Source organism: Peromyscus eremicus, chromosome 10, assembly GCF_949786415.1.
Source record: "Peromyscus eremicus chromosome 10, PerEre_H2_v1, whole genome shotgun sequence".
Lineage (NCBI taxonomy): Eukaryota > Metazoa > Chordata > Mammalia > Rodentia > Cricetidae > Peromyscus > Peromyscus eremicus.
The window spans coordinates 34,913,945-34,932,916 of record NC_081426.1 but is presented as its reverse complement, the minus strand read 5'-3'; the positions used below and the strand labels follow the sequence as shown (position 1 = coordinate 34,932,916).

The 18,972-nt window shown below is 36.7% G+C and overlaps 1 long non-coding RNA gene across 1 annotated transcript; it reads left to right on the top strand.

Annotated features, from left to right (window-relative positions):
• Positions 1-9,907: 9,907 nt before the first annotated feature.
• LOC131920885 (uncharacterized) lies at positions 9,908-11,667 on the top strand. Its single transcript, XR_009381788.1, has 2 exons — positions 9,908-10,112; positions 11,473-11,667. It is a non-coding gene; the product is annotated as an uncharacterized LOC131920885 (long non-coding RNA).
• Positions 11,668-18,972: the final 7,305 nt, after the last annotated feature.

The window sequence follows — 18,972 nt, the reverse complement described above, 5'->3', positions numbered from 1 at the left end:
ATGCAGTTATCCAATTTGACCAGCATCATTTTTTGAAGATGGTGTGTATATTCCAGTGTGTATTTTAGACTTCTTAACCTAAGAACAGGTGGCAACAGTTGTGTGGATTTAGGTATGGGTCTTCAAATTGATTCTGTTGATCAATATGTCTCTTTTGGTGCCCAAACCGTACTGTTTTTATCAATATTAAATTGAAATCAGGAATATAGTATAACTTTAAATCAGAAATGCTGATATCTCCAGCAGTTCTTTTATACTTCAGGACTATTTATATATCCTGTTTTTTTTTATTTCCATAAGAAGCATGAAGAATTATGTTGAATCATCCCTACTTGATCATGGTAGATGATCTTTTTATGTGTCCTTGGATTTCATTTGCAAGTATTTATTGAAAATTTTTACATCGGTTTTTATAACATTAGTCTGTAATTCTATCTTTGATGGATCTTTCTATGGTATTCACACCAGGGTAAATGTTGTCTTGTAAAACAAATTGAACAGTATTATTTCTGTTTCTATTTTGTGGAATAATTCAAGGAATACTGCCATTAACTCTTCTTTGAAAAACTGGTAGAGTTCTGCACTAAAACTATCTGGCACTGTGCTTTAATAGTTGAAAAACTTTTAATTACTGTTTCTATTTCACTAGGAGTTATATTTCTGTTTAAATTGCTTATATTATATTGATTTAACTTTGGTAAATGGTATGTATTGAAAAATTATCCATTTCTTTTAGAGTTTCTAATTTGATGGAGTAAAAGTTTTCAGAGTATGACCTTAAAATTCTCTTGATTTCTTCCCTGTCAGTTGGTATGCACACCCCTTTAATCTCTAATTTTGATTATTTAGATATTTTCTCTCTGCCTTTTAGTTAATTCAGATAATGGTTGGTCAATCTTATTGATTTTCAAAGTACCAACTCTTTGTTTCATTGATTCTTTGCATTGCTTTTTTGTTTCTATTTTATTGATTTAAACCCCATATCCCATAAACTTGTATGTTCTTTATTCATTATCTTTCAATTCTCGAAATTTAATTTAATTAAAGAAGTTTTTAATTTTTTCTTTATTTCTATCTTGACTCATTTTTCAATCAATAATAAGTTGTTTAGTTTTCATTAGTTTGTAAAATTTCGGTTGTTATTGATAGTTCAATTTTAATCCATTGTGGTCAGATAGGATGCAGGGTATTATTTCAATTTTGGAGAAAGTGACATGAGGTACTGTGCTATACAATGCCTTTCTGTATGCTGAGAATATGTTTTTCTCTGATTGTTTAATAAATAAGCTGCTTTGGCCTATGGCAAAGCATATTAGAGACAGGCAGGAAACCCAAGGAGAGAGACAGGAAAGAGAAAGGCAGAGTGAGAGAGACACCAGACTGCCATCCTAGGAGCAACATGTAATGGGATGCAGGTAAAGCCACAGAACCATGGCAATACATAGATTAATAGTTATTGGTTGAGTTAAACTATATGAGCTAGCTAGCTAGCAAGAGATGTTCCACAGGCCACACAGTTGATAATTAATATTAAGCCTCTGAATGGTTATTTTATGAGTGGCTGAGGGACCACAGGGCCATAACTGTTAGGTACAATTGGTTTATAACATTAGTTAGCTTCAATATGTATGTTTAGTTTTTGTCCATATTACAAGTCTGTTGAAGAAAGTGGAGCATTGAAGTCTACCACTATCAGTGGGTGGGGGTCAATATGTAGTTTAACATGTAGTAGGCTTCTTTCATCAACTTTGGGTGTCCATTTGTTTGGTACATAGACATTAAGAATCACAATGTCTTCTTAGTAGAATTTTTCTTTGACGACTATGTGTCCTTCCCTATCTCTCCTGACTAGTTTTGATTTGAAGTCTATTTTTTCAGATATTAAAGTGACTACACCAGCTTGCTTTTTAGGACCATTTGCTTGGAATATACTTTTCTAACTTTTTACCATGAAATGATGTCTATATGTGGTTGCTTGAATAGACATGGCCCCCATAGATTTATGTGTTTGAATACTTGGTCCATAGGGAGCTACAGTATTATGGCCTTGTCCAAGGAGGTAGAGTTTTGTTGGAGGAAATTTGTTACTGTAGAGGTGGGCTTTGTGGTCTCAAATGCTCAAGCCTGTTCACTTCCTATTGCCTGTGGATCAAGATGGAGAACTCTCAGCTCCTTCTCCAGTGACATGTCTGCCTGCACACCTACCATGCTTCAAGCCATAACAATAATGGGCTAAACCTCCGAAAGTGTAAGCCACCCACATTTGAATATTTTCCTTTATAAGGGTTGTTGTGTTCATGGTGTCTCTTTACAACAATAAAAATCTAACTAAGATACTACCCTTGATATCAAGGTGTGTTCTTAGAGACAACAGAAAAATGGATCCTGTTTTCTCATTCATTGTCTTAGCATGTGTCTTTTCATTAGAAAATTGAGACCATTGATGTTAGGAGATATCAATGAGCAGTGTTTATTGATTCTTGTTATTTTGTTGTTTTTGGTGGTGGTGGTGGTGTGTGTTTGCTTGCTTTTGATTTGCTAGTCTGGATTATTTATTCTTTGTGTTTTCTTCTGTATGGTTAACCTCTTTATGATGCAATTTTCCTTGTAGTACCTTTAATTGAACTGGATTTGTAGATAGATATTGTTTAAATTGGGTTTTATCATGGAATGTCTTATTTTCTCCATCTATTGTGACTGAAAATTTTCCTGGGTATAGTAGTGTATGATGCCATCTGGGGTTTCTTAGTGTCTGTAGCAATCTGTCTAATCTCTTCTGGTTTTAGATTGTCCATTGAGAAGCAAGGTATACTTTTAATTGGTCTGCCCTTGTACGTTACTTGTTTTTTTTTTTTTTCTCTTGCAGCTTTTAATATTCTTTCTTTGTTCTGTATATTTAGTGTTTTGATTATTTAATGTGCCAAAGGGAATTTATTTTCTGGTTTAGGTTTATTTGGTGTTCTGTATGCTTCTTTTACTTTGACAGACATCTCCTTCTTTATGTTAGAAGGTTTTTCTTCTATGATTTTGTTGAAAATATTTTTTGCACCTTTTAACTGGGCTTCTTTTCTTTCTTTTATTCATATTATTCTCAGATTTGGGGAATTCTAGGTAAAATTATTTCTAGGTATAGGGACCTAAAACTTATGAATGGGGATGGGCTGGGGGAGCAAGGGGAATGAGTGTGTCTAGAGGCAGAAGGAAAGTAGAGTATTCCACCAGGATCTTCTTTTCTTAGTTCTCTGGGAATGTGGGCAGAAAGTGAGGAGATGCCATTACAGGTTGTCTGTTACAGAGCTGTGGATTAGACTGCGGGATTGGATATGGAAGGAGAGAAAAGATCTGAATCTTGCCTATCTGCTTCACTGGCCTATATGTTTCTCTGTCTGTCCTTGCTGGTGCGTTCCCAGAGAAAATCTGCTGGAGTTTGGGGTTTGAATCAGAGAATGAGTCAGGAGAAAAGATGGAGGACTCAGCATGTGGTCTGCCACAGACAGTGGGGTAAGACTGGGGGATGGGATTTGGAGAAATGGAGGAAATGGAGGAAAAGGTGAAGAGGCTGCAACCAGGTAGTCTGCTGCGGAGTTGGAGACAAGACTGAGGTGTTAAGACTTGGAGGAGTTGAGGGAAAAGTGTAGGTCTGTAGTTAGGTTACCTGTTTCCCTGGCTGGAGTGGTCTGAGGGTTCACTGGGAATACCTGTTGGAGTTAGGGGCTGGAATAAAACAGTAAATGGGGAGGGGAGCAAGTTTAAAGGGAAATATCTGTGTGATCTGCTGTAGGTGGGGGCAGGGGGATGAAAGGGGATGCAGAGGACTATTTGCTACAGACAGGGAATGAGACTGGGGGATCGGATTCGGAGGAATGTAGGGAGAGGTAATGATCTGTCATTAGCTTCCCTGGCTGGAGTGACCTCACAACCAAGTTTTTTTTTTTAATTTATTTATTTAAAAAATAATTTTTTTTTTAATTTTACATACCAATCCCAGTTCCCTCTCCTTCCCTTTCTCCTGCCCCTCCCCCAATCCTACTCCCCATCTACTCCTCAGAGAGGGTAGGGCCTCCCTTTGGGAGTCTGTCATACTAAGTTGAAGCAAGAACAAGCCCCTCCCCTCTGCATCAAGGCTGAGCAAGGTATCCTACCCTAGGGAACGTGTTCCAAAAAGCCACTTCATGAACCCGGGATAAGTTCTGGTTCCACTGCCAGGGGCTCCCTAAATAGATCTGGCCACATAACTGTCACCCACAACAAAGTTATTCTAAAAAAGATATCTGTGTTTTGAGAAGGAGTCTCAGTGTGTATTCCTGGATGGCTTGGAATTCACTATGTAGACTAGGCTGGTCTTGAAGGCAATGAGATTTGCTTGTCTCTCCCTCCCATGTGCTGGGATTAAAGGTGTATATCACCGTATCTGGTGAATTAAACTTTGTATTTTGTTTTCTCTAAGAAGAAACATTGTGGTTATGATAAATTTAAAAAGGTAGAATAGATTTTTTTTCTCTGATACTGAGGGATATAGCTGAATGGATGATTGTAATCTGAGCACTGGAGAGTGAGTGGGCATGATGATCCTGACATACATAGAGATATTCTTGGGGATTTATCACATGCTGTACCCTTTTCTGTGTTCAGGAGCTATTCAAGCTTCTTGAAAATTTTGGAGTTTTGATAAAATCAGGAGACTAGCTGTATAGATTTTCTATTCATGTTGCAATAAGTCCCACTCAGCACAACTAATGTCACTGTACACATTTTTCTGAAGTAGTAGAGGAGCAGAAGCTTACAAATAATCTCTGAGGGAGCTTCTATGGAAGGAAGAGAAAGCTTGCTCAGTCTGGAGACAGCTGGTTGGATGATGAAAACACAGTTATGAAGGATCTGAAGAGCAGGGTGAGGTGGATTAGAAGCTGGGAAAGCATAAGGCAGAAATCTGGGTGGAAAATGGCAACAGCCTAAACAGAGGAGGACGGATGGAATTGTTTGAAAGAAATAAAAGGCAGGTGACTGGGCCTTGGAAATACAAAATATTGTATCGTCGCTGATCTAGAAGCACAGGAAATGGACTAGAAGCTGTTTAATGCCAGCCATGCATCTCACGGGATGATATACTATGTTTTTAACAAGAGCGAAAGATAAGGACATTTTATTTACTTACCTTGACATGAATAAATAGCTGTTTCCTCAATGAAAGGGAATCCATCACAGCCTGAGGAAAGGTGTAATTCAACATTCTGCCTTTGAATAACCCATGGTGGCTTCTTTTGGATCCTATACAATGCTTTGGTTGGGATTTTTTTTTTTTTTTTTTTGCCTTTTAACTTTAGCAGAACAGTAGAACTATTCATAATACTAGAATGTCATGGCTAACACCAGTGGTTAGTATTCTCTAAACGTTTACTCCTCTAAAGCACAGAGAGTAATACAGTTTTCTAACACTTTTCAGGTGAGTTTAATGATGCTCTAAGGACAAATAACAACCATGCCACTTTATTTTATTTTATGTTATATGATTTCAACCACAGGTGTCAAGAAATATGGACTCTGTAGAGCTCAGTTTGTCCAGTCTCACATTTGATACCAAAATTTCATTATGCCCTCACCCCAAACACTATTATTGAGTTTAGAAGTGTGTTTTACTTGAATACTGAAGTCAAATGAATGGCAGTTTCCGTGGCACTTTCTGTTTCTGATTGTGTGGGAAATGTAATTGTGAGAATTGTGCACCTAAAACTGAAGAAAAGCATTTCCTCTATCAAAATTGTCTGCCTCGCCTAACAACAGTTCGAATAAATTGTGAGTTCTTTTACTTACCTCCATCCAGCAGGCTCAATGGATTACCTGAAGCCTTTCTCTCCATCTGTGATGTGTATTAGCTTCTTCTGGGTGTGTGCTCAGTGTGATTGGGCAACATCCCCCTGCTTTGCTTAAATAGAATTTGTGTAATAACCCTTCCACGAGTCAGAAATTTTATTTTCTAACTTGTTTTATTGTATATTTGCTATGATAATTATGTTATTGTACTTCTAAGAATTGTGCCACAGTATGCTAAAATAGAGTTATTTTTTTGGAAATAGTAATAAATATAAGCCATTGAAAAAGCTGGCAAAAGATGAGGAGAGACATTGAAAGTGGAAGTATTCTCGACTATTCCTTTTAATAAAACATGAGCTGGTAACCAGAGTAGATATGTGTTGTTCTAAAGAAGAAGAAAATACACTTATGTGATACTTTCACTTCCTGGTGTCAAGTCTCTTGCTTTCAGAGCTTTTAGCTCAAAAAACTATAAGGTCTACATTAATATTTTGCAGAGATTCTCCCAAAAATGATTGCCCATGGTGGATCTCAACACCGTCTCTGATATTACAGTTTCTACTAGGACTGAGGTGTCCCCCATGAAGTGATGACTTCTCAATAACTCAGGGACTGGCTGCCTTTCATTCTTTGCTCAATATCTCCATTTTTTCTACTAGCTATCCCTGGAAACATCTGAGTGAACTAAACACATTCAAATCCTATTCCCAGCCTTCCTTCTAGTAGGGCCATAACTCATTTTCCCTACAAATTACAAACAGAAATTGATTTAGTCACTGTATCAATGCTACAAATTGGAAGCTCCAAATCAAGTAGCCATTGTGCCATGAGTTTGGTCATACCCCTTTCTTAATTTGTAGATGGCTGTTCTAATTATGTCCTTATGTGAAGCAAAAAGTTCTCTATTTTTATATGAAGCCACTTATCTCATTTTTGGGAGTCCTGCATATTTGATAATATAACCCTTAGTAACTTCCCGAAGTTCCATACCCACTTTCATCACATAAAGCCCAAGGTCTTCAATACTTGAGTTATAGTGTAACACTATTGAATGGATAACGTTCTATCTCTGAGCCCCAAACTTCATATGTGTTTCACATGTAAACTTACTCCATTCCAATAGTCTCAAAAGTCAACTATTTCTAGTGCCAACTCTAAAGTTCAAAGCACAAGTGGTGGTGCAAAGAAACTACTGAACTATACTGCTCTGTGAGTAGAGAGAAAGGGTTTTTTTTGCAGATCAAACTGCCAAGGCCATCTCTTGAGTGAAGGGCAGAGAGAATAGCAAAATTACAGAAAAGCAAGCAGATTTGATATGGCAGTCAGCAGGGTAGAGATCTGAGCTGACACAGGGGGGAAACTAGGTGCCCTTGCCTGAGTGAGGTAGCTGACCTTTGGGGAAAGTTAGGGGGTCTTCCCTGAAGATCAAGGGTAGTTCTGTCAGACAGGAACTTGCCTTGGGAGATTTGCTTTTCTGATAAACAGAACCCCACTTTTAGGCTTAGTTACCCCAGAAAATAATCCTGTTCTACCCAACCAAATTCCATCTATTTAGTATAGTGTCACCAGCACTGGCATGTTGGAGAAAAAGGGGACTTTGGACAGCACTCAAAATACATTTTATCAATGATTCTCTAAATCAGAGAGGAAAATGGAGATTAAATTTATGAGGTAAAATTCTTCTTCAATTAATAACCCATTAAAACAGACAAGCCAATTATTTACAGAATATAAGAGAAATGGGCAGAATATGTATTAACACTTTAAAAGAGAAAACTACCAGGAGTCTGGGAAGAAAGGAGACAAGGCAGCAAGTTCCTGAGCATTTTATCCTTGTGAAAGCATCCAGGAGCTGTCAAGGAACAGTGTTTACTCTCTTCAGCTCAGGTTCTAGATTCACTATGGCAGCAGCCTCGTTCCTGTAAGTCTGTTTGCAGGAGAGGCTGCCGCTGGCCTTCAGGAATCCCACACTACAGATTCACCAGGAAATCATCTGCTGTGAGGACTCTTAGGTGGCGTCTCTGATACACCTGAATCATTCTCAGAAGCAAGGTTCCCTTTCTTTGGGTAATAGTAAACATTCACAGCTGAATGGCTCAGTGGTCCAGTCCTGTAGGATTTAAGGTACATATAACAAACATCCTTTACTTTATTTTCTGTATGTAGTTTTGCTCAAATTTGTAATGTATTTGCAGTTATAATGCCATCTCTTTTTTCAACTTTTGTTGAACTAGGTGATTAAGAACACCTATGGTCTACTTAGCAAATGGTTCCTTTTAAATTAACTGCATTTGTTATTTGATGATTTCATTAATATCTATAATGATTTCTGATTATCCTCATCCTTGGCCCTCTTTTATTTTTCTCCCACCCCTGCTAATGCCCTCTAATACTACCAGGAGGAATTCTCTTTTACAGACTGAGGAGCATAATATGATCAAAATTCATTGTTTACATACATGGGTGAATTTCTCAAACTAAATAAAAATATTTTCTAAAAGTTGTTTTCCTGGAGGGATTGCTCAGTGGTTAATGCCATTTCTTTCTTTTCCAAAGGACCCATGTTCTATTCCTAACACTCATGTCGGGAAGCTCATAAGGTTTAAGGCAAAAGCTCTAGCTGTCAGCTTCAACAAGCTTGTCTAAACACCTAAACACGACAATTAAAGGGATAAGTGATGGTGTAAAGCAGAGTGGCCAACCTGAGAACAGATGAGGGATGCCACAACAACCATGTCTGTCTGCCTAATCTAGTTATTTTTTAATAGGTATCCTATTACTTCAGTAAAAACACCAAATCATATGCTTATAATGTGATCCTAAGTTTATTCCCAATGAACCCCATCATTGTGGACTGCTTTTGGAACCTAGGAAAAGTAAACACCATTATAATGGAGCTGGTAACCCTAGCATGAAAACCCTTTCTGAGTACACATAAAAAATACTTTTTCAATCATTAATAAGACCAGATAACCAAGTTAGATGCAGGATGAAAATATAAAAGTTTAAGTTTGCTTTTAGATATTTAATTAGTGGTTTTGGTATTCCTATCCTCAACTCAGCTATAGTTATTATCCAAATAAAATGATCAACCCAACATACTTCCTTTCCAGGTTATGAACCTGGTGGATAAGAGCATTAGGAAATAATTTTAAGTACACAAGTTCTACAAAGATGAGAAAGAGGGCACACTGGACCTCTTGAAAATGTAAAGAAGAGTTGTAGCTACAGATCAAGAAGATTGGTCTTTTGTTACACATCTAACTGTGTAAAAGGGATGGAAGAAAAGGGTGTGTTAGGTATTCAGGTAAATGCCTGCAGGAAAAACTTTGAAATCATTTTCTTTCAAGACTACCACAAAGCAGTGTTACTGGAAGTCATCACCATAGAGAAAAGGAAGAAGTGAGAGAGAGAGAGAGAGAGAGAGAGAGAGAGAGAGAGAGAGAGAGAGAGAGAGAGAGAGAGAGAGAGAGATTAGGGAAAAGGAAAGGAATGGACTGATGGGTATGCAGTTTAACAGAGAGCTTGGCTGATTCCATATCTCCAGACTGATATGACCCTTAACAGGTATCCTTTGCTGTGGCAGAGGTCAGTTTCATGGAGACCATGGCCAAGTTTGCTTTCATATTAATCTTAGCAACACTGGGTGATAGACAGGTTTGTTATTTCCTTTAGACTTTGGGCCTCTCTTAGAATTCTGCATTTAGAAGGCTTATGACTATAAGTACTTTACTAGCTTCTCTTTTCAGTTGTACAATCTAAAAATGTCTTTCTTGGGGAAAGCCATCAACTTAAACATAATGAAGATGAACATTTTGGCCCCTTGTCGCAGTGCCACAGATTCTGAGCTTAACTCTGATTCAAACTTGTCATTAAATACAGATGGCATAATAACATTTACCACCTTCTTCCTGACCCTTCTCTAGAATTATGCGCTAAGCTCACCCAGTACTAGAACTTAAAATCTCTCCTATTTCTGTTTCAATTAATTTGGCTTGAGCCTTTTTTCTCACTCATTGTATTGATTTTGGCCCATCCTCACAATAATCTTAAATACTCTTTTCTCACCAGTTTAACTTGCTTGGGATAAGTTTTCCTTGGCATTTGTCATCACGGACAAGATTCTCCAGCTGAAGGAGTTTGCCATGAACAAAACAGGTGCCTTCTGCAGTGAACACATTCTAGGGAACTTACCTATGATTCTGGAACTATCTACACTCATAGCACGTGGCATGGCAGTCTTTCATTGGAAGAACAAGAAATGGGACAAATCATCTGGTATTGGCTCTAAGGAAATTCAGGTGTTTAAGGCAAAATCACAACTGCTCATATTGAAACCAATGGCTTCAGAAGGCCTTTTCATGTAGAAAGTTATATTTTTATTTGTATTAAATTGGGGTTCTTGGGAATGAACCCAGGATTTGCTAAGTGCAAGCTAAGCATTTCTACTGTCCCTGAGCTACAACCCTCAGCCTGAGGTTTTTATTGCAAGAAAAAATTTTCAATGAATGTGTCATCTAGTGCTTCATTTTTAATTTCTCTGTAAATGTGAGTGCTCATCTTTGCAATTCATTTCTTTGTGTATCCCATGGCTGTGTTCTTAAGGCCATATTCTTTCTAGTTCAGTCCAAAGGTCACTTGCTGCTTTTCTCAAATTCTTGACCAAATTTCTTACTAGATGACTAATTAAAATTAAAACTCAAACCCAAATATGTGTGGCCAATGCAGTTCATAGGAGCAGGTGTGTTTACAGCCAAGGTATTTTCATATGTATCATAGTCACACTTTTTACCATCTTCTAATAAATCTCGCAGAGCTTACATATGACTTTTGTTTTGTTGATTCTTCCTTGACTGCATATTCTATGGGCAAGGATAAGATTTGAGTCCAGCTCCATAAGTTTACCACAAATCCCCAGGTTTCTGATGTTTGTGTGAATCAAAGCCTTAATGTCATTTGGAACACCTGGGTCTATAGACTCAGCATCTGAATAGCACAGCAAACAACAGCCAACTGATGAAATGGCTGTGGATAATGAATGACTTTCACCATTTTTCAAATTGAATATTAAAAATTTCCAATACTTTTTTTTCCACTGAAGAATCGCATGAGTTGAGATACACCTACCAGTCACAAGTACACAGCTTCATAGATTAGCAAAACGTTTGCAGAGCCACAAACCACTATTGCATCAATGAAGAAACCACTAACAACATTCAGAATATCCTTTGTTGTTTCATCTGAATCAATGGCCTAATTCTGCTCCTTGGAACATACTTTCATTTTTATTTTGGACACCACAGCTGATTTGCATCTGTTTAAATTACATACCTTGTAAATAGAATCCTCCAATAGCTATGGATTGTGTCTGGCTTATGTATTAATAATCTCTGTTTTGTTTCTTTATAGCTCATTTCTTTCATGAGTATTTGGAACTATACAATATCAATAGGCATGGATTCATTTATTCTAGAATTGCTAGATTTGGGGGTTATTTTTGAGGGTCTTAAAATAGTGTTATTGACCATCAAGTGTCATGGTACATTTGATACACATATGTATCTCAATTTAATTTATGGTTAGGAATATGATTTTAGAACTTTTAATTTATTTACTATTTTTGCCCTATGTGATCTATGTCTGTGCACCATGTGCTTGCAGTGTCTATGGAGGCCAGAAGAGCGTGTCAGATTTCCTAAGACTGGTTATAGATGGCTGTGATCTGCCATGTCAGTGCTGACAATGAAATCTTGATTCTATGGAAGAACATCCAGTGATCTTAACCACCAAGCTATCTTTCCAAGCCCAGAAACATAAGTTTTGTTGATATATGTAATAAATGTTAAGGTTTTTTTTTGTATGCTTGTCTGTAGGCTTAGCTTTAATGACTTCTATTAAAGGGTATCTAAGGATTATTCTTGCACTAGAAGGGAACACCACTGAGTTCATATTTTATTTTAATTTGTTTTTATTTAATTTTGTTTAAATTTTATGTGCATTGGTGTTTTGCCTGCATTCGCATCTGTGTGAGTTTGTTGAATCCCCTGGAACTGGAGTTATAGAAAGTTGTCAGCCGCCATATGGGTACTGGGAATTGAACCCAGGTCCCCTGGAAGGCCAGCTAGTGTTCTTAACCACTGAGCCATCTCTCCAGCCTGTCAGTTCATATTCTTGTCAATAATTGGCATTTCTTTTAAATTTTGTGAACTCAGGCAATGTGCAATGATTTGACTCTTATGGTATTAATTTGCTTTTTTTTTGTAATGAGTAAGGTTGAGAATTTTAAAAAGTGAATGTGTTTATGTGGATATCTTCTCCTGTGACTTGCCTAATCAACATACCATTTTTCTTAATTATTTTTATTTTTATTTATGTGCATATACATGTGTTGTGTATGTCACATATATGAGAGAACCCGCAGTGACCGGAAGGCATCACATCCTCTGGAGCTGTAGTTAGAGTTGCTTGTGAGCTTCTAACATGGGTGTTGGGATCCTCTGTGATCTTAACTCTGCGTCATCTCTCCAAACTCATATGCATTTTCTTTTACTTTTTTTTTCACATTTAAGCCCTTATCTTTGCCTGATCTAGAACACCTGAATCAATCACAATGTACATGGATCTTTTTTCCTCTGGTATACTCTTTATAGCCATTCAGACAATAGATGTTCATTGTGTATTGAAGTTATTTAATAGATATCTTTTGTATAAACTCCTTATTTTATCATAGGACATGTCATCTATTAATCTTTTAAGGAATCTAATAAGGACTTATTAAAATGATATTGTAACTATTTGAGTCAGAATGTCAAGAGGCCTTGCTCAGCATTCATTTTCTGCAGGTTCATAGAAAGAACCTTCAAGTTTTAATTATAGGGAGATACTATCTTTCTTTTTAAGAACAATATGAGTCAGCTGCAGAAGTGCAGCAAATGGATGCTATTGCTCTGGCTGGAATGAATCTCTGATTCTCAGGATATTAAGGGAATTTATTTAGGATGGAACAATATATTCTGAGTCTGAATTCATAAAAAAATGCTATGTTTAGGGCACTCTTATTCACTAGAAATCTATAAAAGAACAGAGAGCAAATTAGAGTCATCATATTTACAAACACAACCATGTATGCACACATCCATCATACACACTTGCACACACTATTCTCTAATTGCTGGCATTCTAATTACATTCTGCTTTGTGGCTCAGAAATAAATGAGGATCTTTGTAACTGCCTATTGCAGTAACACTGGATGATACTTGCTGTAAAATCTTGCATCTGCCAAGTTCAAATCTGTGATTAATGCTAATGCCAGTTGCACATTGTCAACATACAGTGCACCTGCATACACAGTCCCCACAACAGGCACCATATATTACCATCATATCAGCAAGGTTTGTTTCTAAACTTGGAACAGATTTTAACATATATTGATTCACAGTGTATGAATGTGTTACATGCCAGTGCCAAAACATCTTGAAAGGACATTTTGAAAACAATACAGGAAACACACTGTACTCTTTAAAAGAACTCAAAGTCTATAGTTTAAGTTGTTAAGGACCATAGGTTGAGGTATTATGAGGATTTGGGTTGATGAATGTTTTTGTTTTTTCTGTTTTGATTCTTATTGCAGGAGAGCTTAGGCAGAAAAAAAGACATGTTTAGAAAATTATTAAATATACACTCCTGGTTTGATGAAATATTGATAAGAGTGAAAATACATACCTTAGCTAAAATATTTATGTAGCATGCACTCTGTTCTGATTTTTACCCATTCCCTCATTTTGTACTCTCTGTGACATGAAAGCTGTTGATATGTTTAGACAAATAAACAGAAAAGCTACTCTCTGATAAACATCAAATGGGCAGTGCAAAACCTGGGCTCTTGTGTCCCTACAGGATCCTACATTTCACAGGATTTTTCCTGAGAAAGTGGTAAATACATGGTCAGTTTCCAGTAGATAATTTACTATCAAGACGATTGGCATTATGGCTGGCTAATATTCTAGCACCTTATCCGTTTTCCATAGCTTTGACAAACCACCTGAGAAAATACAAATAAAATGACAGAGAAGTTTGTTTCAGATCACAGTTTTAGAAGACTCCATCTTCCTTTGGTCATACTGCTTTGCGTCTGTGCCAACACAATGGATTATGGCAGAAGCACTGGACAGGAGAGGTTGCTCCCATCATAGTGGCTGAGAAACAAGTTAGAGAGAGGAAGTAGCCAAGACTTTGCTATCAACTTCAAAGCTGCAGCATCATTGACTTAACTTCTTCCTACTGGAGTTCATCTCCTCCAATACCTAAAGATTCTAACATATCTTGTCCTTTTTAGATTTTATTGTCAATTTGACAAAACCAGGAGTCACTTAGGAAGAGGCAGTCTCCATTTAGGGATTTCCCAGATTAGAATGATATGTGGCCATATCTGTGGGTGGTTATGGTGACTGATGATATTGTGGGAGGTCTCAGCTCACTGTGCACAACGCCACTCCTGGGCAGATGATCCTAGGTTCTGTAAAAATCTGTTTGAGCATGAGTCAGAGGGAATGCACCAGTTCTGTTAGGTTTCTTCTGGAATCCTGTCCCTGATTTCTCTCAATAATTGATTATGACCAGGAAGTATAAGATGAAATAAACTCTTTGCTTTCCAAGTTGCTTTTGGTCATGGTGTTTATAACAGCAACATAAAAGCAAACACATAAGCACATTAAACAAAACAACCACAATAATATACACACAAAGACACACAAAACAAACCAACACAATCACAATATCACTACAGTCTGGCAACCAATCCTTCAACATATCAGCTTTCAGGAATATTTAAGACATGAGACTGATACATAAGAGTCACAACCATGTGTTGTCATTCAACTGCTGTTGGCAGTTGTATTGGTATTGTTATGGTAAATGTAACAGCTAAAGATCAATATTCCTGACAACTAGTATAGATAAAGAAATGGAACAAATTAAACAAATAAACATTTAGCTAGGGAAGTCACCATAGATCAGTTTTACATATCTAGTTACATAACATGAAGACAAAATCCTTTGTTTATAACAATTCCAATTTGTCTCAAAATTTCCAAATCTAGGGAGCTGATAAATTTTAAAAAAGTAAAAATTGCAAAGTAAATCTACCAACTGTGATTTTTTCCCAAATATCAATTCAATAAAACATGGATCACTTTTAAATGATTTATGTTTATTAATCTGTTTTCCTTTCATGTGGCACAGCTCCCTGCAGTGAGCCAGCTAGCCTCAGAGACTGAATTGTTTTTGATGATCTGATGTCATAGTGCAGAGGCAAGCAAATCACAGCCATTGGTCAAATTGTTCTTGCTATCTTGCAAATAAGACTACATGTATGCTATTTGTCTATGTATTGTCCATAGTTACTTTTGCATTGTAACAGCAATCTTGAGTATTAGCAATGTATTTCCTTCTAGCCACACATGTGGGTCTTTCCTGAGACAATGTGTTGACTGTTAATATCACCCTGCAACTCATAGTTTTGGCCTGACCACTCATACTGCAAATACATGTATATATATATACACAGAAACATAGGTGTGAAATTAAAAGCCTAAGGCATTTCAGGCATGTGGAGTCCTTCTCGTGCAGCCAGGAACTCTCGCCATGAGAATATTCACTCAAGTGTAATGGTGGTACATACAGAGGGCTGTTATATGCTTCTTACCATATACATCAAGAATCCTGAACACCCAAGACTAGAGAAATGAATAATTAAAAATAATAAGACTTGTACTACCCCAGAAAGGCACAATTTTATGCATTGTACAATCCTGTTTTTTAGAATTATAGAAGTGAAAGTAAATGTTGAATTAATTATATGAGTCAGAATTCTTCCAGGAAGCAGAACTAATGGGGCATGTAAAATGAGGTTTATGATAAGGAGTTGGCTTACACTATCATGGACGCTGTAAAGTCATATGATCTGCTGCCTATAAACTGAAGTCTGGGAAAGTCTAGGATATAATTCCTGCCCAAACCTTTGAGGACCAAGCTTGTCCTTGGTATAAAGTTTACTCTATGAGCAGAGGAAGACTGATGCTTCAGTTCAAGTAGCTAGAGATAAACCCCAAACTGTTTCCATCCTTCTGTCACTTTTAGGATCTCAACAAATTGATATTGTCTATAAACAACGGGAGGGCAGGTGGCTTGGCCAAGTTTACCAATTCAAATACTAATCTATTCTGGAAGCATCCATGTACCCTACCCAGAAATAATGTTTAACTGCTACTACTCCGCTTTTTCAAGCGTAGTACCTGTTCTTTTCAGGTTAATATCTAATATATCCTCTAAGGACAATATATTAAGTGGTCATGGTGATTTTGGCACTAGAAGAATAGATGGGTACTTGCTTTGTCCACTCTACACATAGACCTAGTACTGCAGTATCTTCAGGAAAATCCAAACCTCAGGGAATAGTACTGGTTAAATTAAAAAAAAAAATAGTTCTTAGTCCTTAAAAAAAAAATAGTCCTTGCCAGAGGCAAGTTATTGACTAACCCTCTACTAAGATGTTCACAATGTGTTTTTATATAATTAAGAATTTATTTTAGTTGTGATACATATTCATCTTCTTTCTTGTTTTAATGTCAAATTTGTGCTTTGGAGACATTATTATTTTGCAGATATTTGTGCCTGCATCATAGTCACTCATAGCAACTAATGAATGGTGCTCATTGGATATCACAACAAATGGCAGATATTGGATGCTCATTCACTAACCATCAGGTAATAATGATAAAATGATGCATAGTGTTTGAAGTCAGAGACCTGATTTGATCCCATCTCAATCATTTACTCTCAATTATATGACTTTGAAAATTGGAAACCCTTTCATTTCCAGCTTTACCACTTGGTGATTAGTGAATTCTAGAATACTAATTCTAGAATACTAATTCTAGAATACTCCCTAGAATGCAGAATGATTGAAGTAGCATAGAATATCAAATACATTTATCATTTTTATAGTCCCCAACCTTATGACTGTCAATTTCACATACCCATTGAATTCAAAATAAGCTTTTCATCAGTAGGCATATTTATTTTAAATGAGAAGAAATTCCATGTATAACACTGATAACAATAGGAACAGCTTTGAATTAGTCAAAAAAAAGGAACTCCATGTAATAGGAATCCTTTCTTTGCACTACTCACCATGGCTATGGTGAAGTCATTTTGAGTTTCAAGGCTCTAGTAAATAATATTTGAAATAAATGCCCTTAACCCATCTTATTTATTTTAACAATTCACACATCCTCATTAGAATTCTTTTAGTGGTAGTGTTTTTTCATGGAACAGTTTAGACAGCCCAAGAGTAGAATTTTCCATTGACCTTTCTAAGTAGCAATGCTTCTTCATGAACATATCTCTGCATCATGCCTCCTACTTGCTGTTCTTCATCTTCTAAGGTTGGGTCTTCCTAATGTGACCTAGATTTACCTTTATTGGATCGCCCACTCACACAAGAGCATTTTGAGTCTTTGTGTGCCAAGCTGGTGAGCAGATGTATATCATCCATTTAAATATATGAACTTGAGTTCTTCAAGTTTGCTCTCGCTAGAGCAGCATTTTACATACCGGCACTTTTCCTTTAGCTTTTCAGACATCCCTAGATTTTGCCAGCCCTGGCATTTTTCAGTAACAATATATTTTTCTGACATTCCCATTGAAAGAAAGTAAAGCTTAGCACCTTTCAACTCGTATATTGCCTTTGGCTCTCACACAGACATCTGTCATTATAGCTTCTATTTTGGGGGTTCAGGGATGCACAGAGTTTGGAAGACTGTACTGTGCCAAAAATCAACATAAATCAGATCCTGTCATTCTTTTGCATACTACCAACCAATGGTTTCTATCATGCTCAAACTCTGGCTTGCCTTAAATACAATAGCCTCATGTGCAGAATGTCTTGCTCCTTCAAGGACATCTAATACCAAAAGTCTCCTCTCTTTGCTCCACCCACAGTGACCCAGTTTCTGTTTTGCTTCCACCCTGAATTGGTTTCTGTTTCAAACTTTATGCTCTTTTCTGTTAAGAATTCTTCCCTGACTTCATGCAACTGCTCCTGCATGCTTCTCAGCTTTTTTATTTAAACATTATACTGTTGAGAGAGTTTTTGATGAATTCCTAACCTACCTTAACTTCTGAAATACATTCTGTCACCCAGAGCTAATTCTATGTAAGCCTTATCTATGTTTTGTTTTGTTTGTTGTTGCTTTTTTGTTGTTTGGGTTTTTTTTTTTTTTACTTTGCAAAATTACTACATTTAAGGAATTATATTTGGGCTGTTTATTACTCTTGTTTTAGAATTAACATTCCACGGCTATAAAGAATGTCTAAATATGTTTTGTTTGCTTTACCTTCCAAAAGATAATAGTCTGATATATTGTGAAACATGCAGGTTTTTAATTGATCATTATTTTATTTCAACATGTGATCTTTCAACTCTGTAATGTCTCCGTCTCATAAAATCATGTACTTTTTAAATATTCAATTGGGTATGAGAGACATGGATGTCACATCTGTTGTTATTGCTTCCATCTAGTCACATAAGCCTTCTGTATTTGGACAGAGTTACACAATATGTAATGGCTAAGTGAATGAAAGTGATACTGTGTCTTTTTCTTTGAAGCAAGGATGAGTCTGTCACTATTCTTCTATCTCTTCATTTCAGGCATTGCCATACTGGAGAGTGTATTCTGAGATAGATACACAGGCAAAACTCATTGCACTGAATACAGCTAACATAGAGGGTTGTTGATTGCACAGTGGACTTAGTAGAGGTGAGTAGCTATAAATTTCTAGTTAAGATAGTTACTATAGCATAAAGCTTACCTTTCTTAGCATAGTGAAAAGATATCAAGGGGATATTTAGAGTCATACTCAGCTTCATGTATCTGTCTCAGCCTCTAAAGGACAGAAATAAAATGTATACTGTATAATGCTCCTCAGTGATCTTTGTAAATATAGAGGAGAGGAAGTTTGCAGCAAATTCTAGCTTAAGATTAAGATTCCTGCAGCCATATTTCTCTTGTCTCCAAATGCATGATAAAACTTTGATATTTTTTCCATTTCACTGAAAGATGGCTCTATGATGGATGGATGCTTGCTCGTCCACACTCACC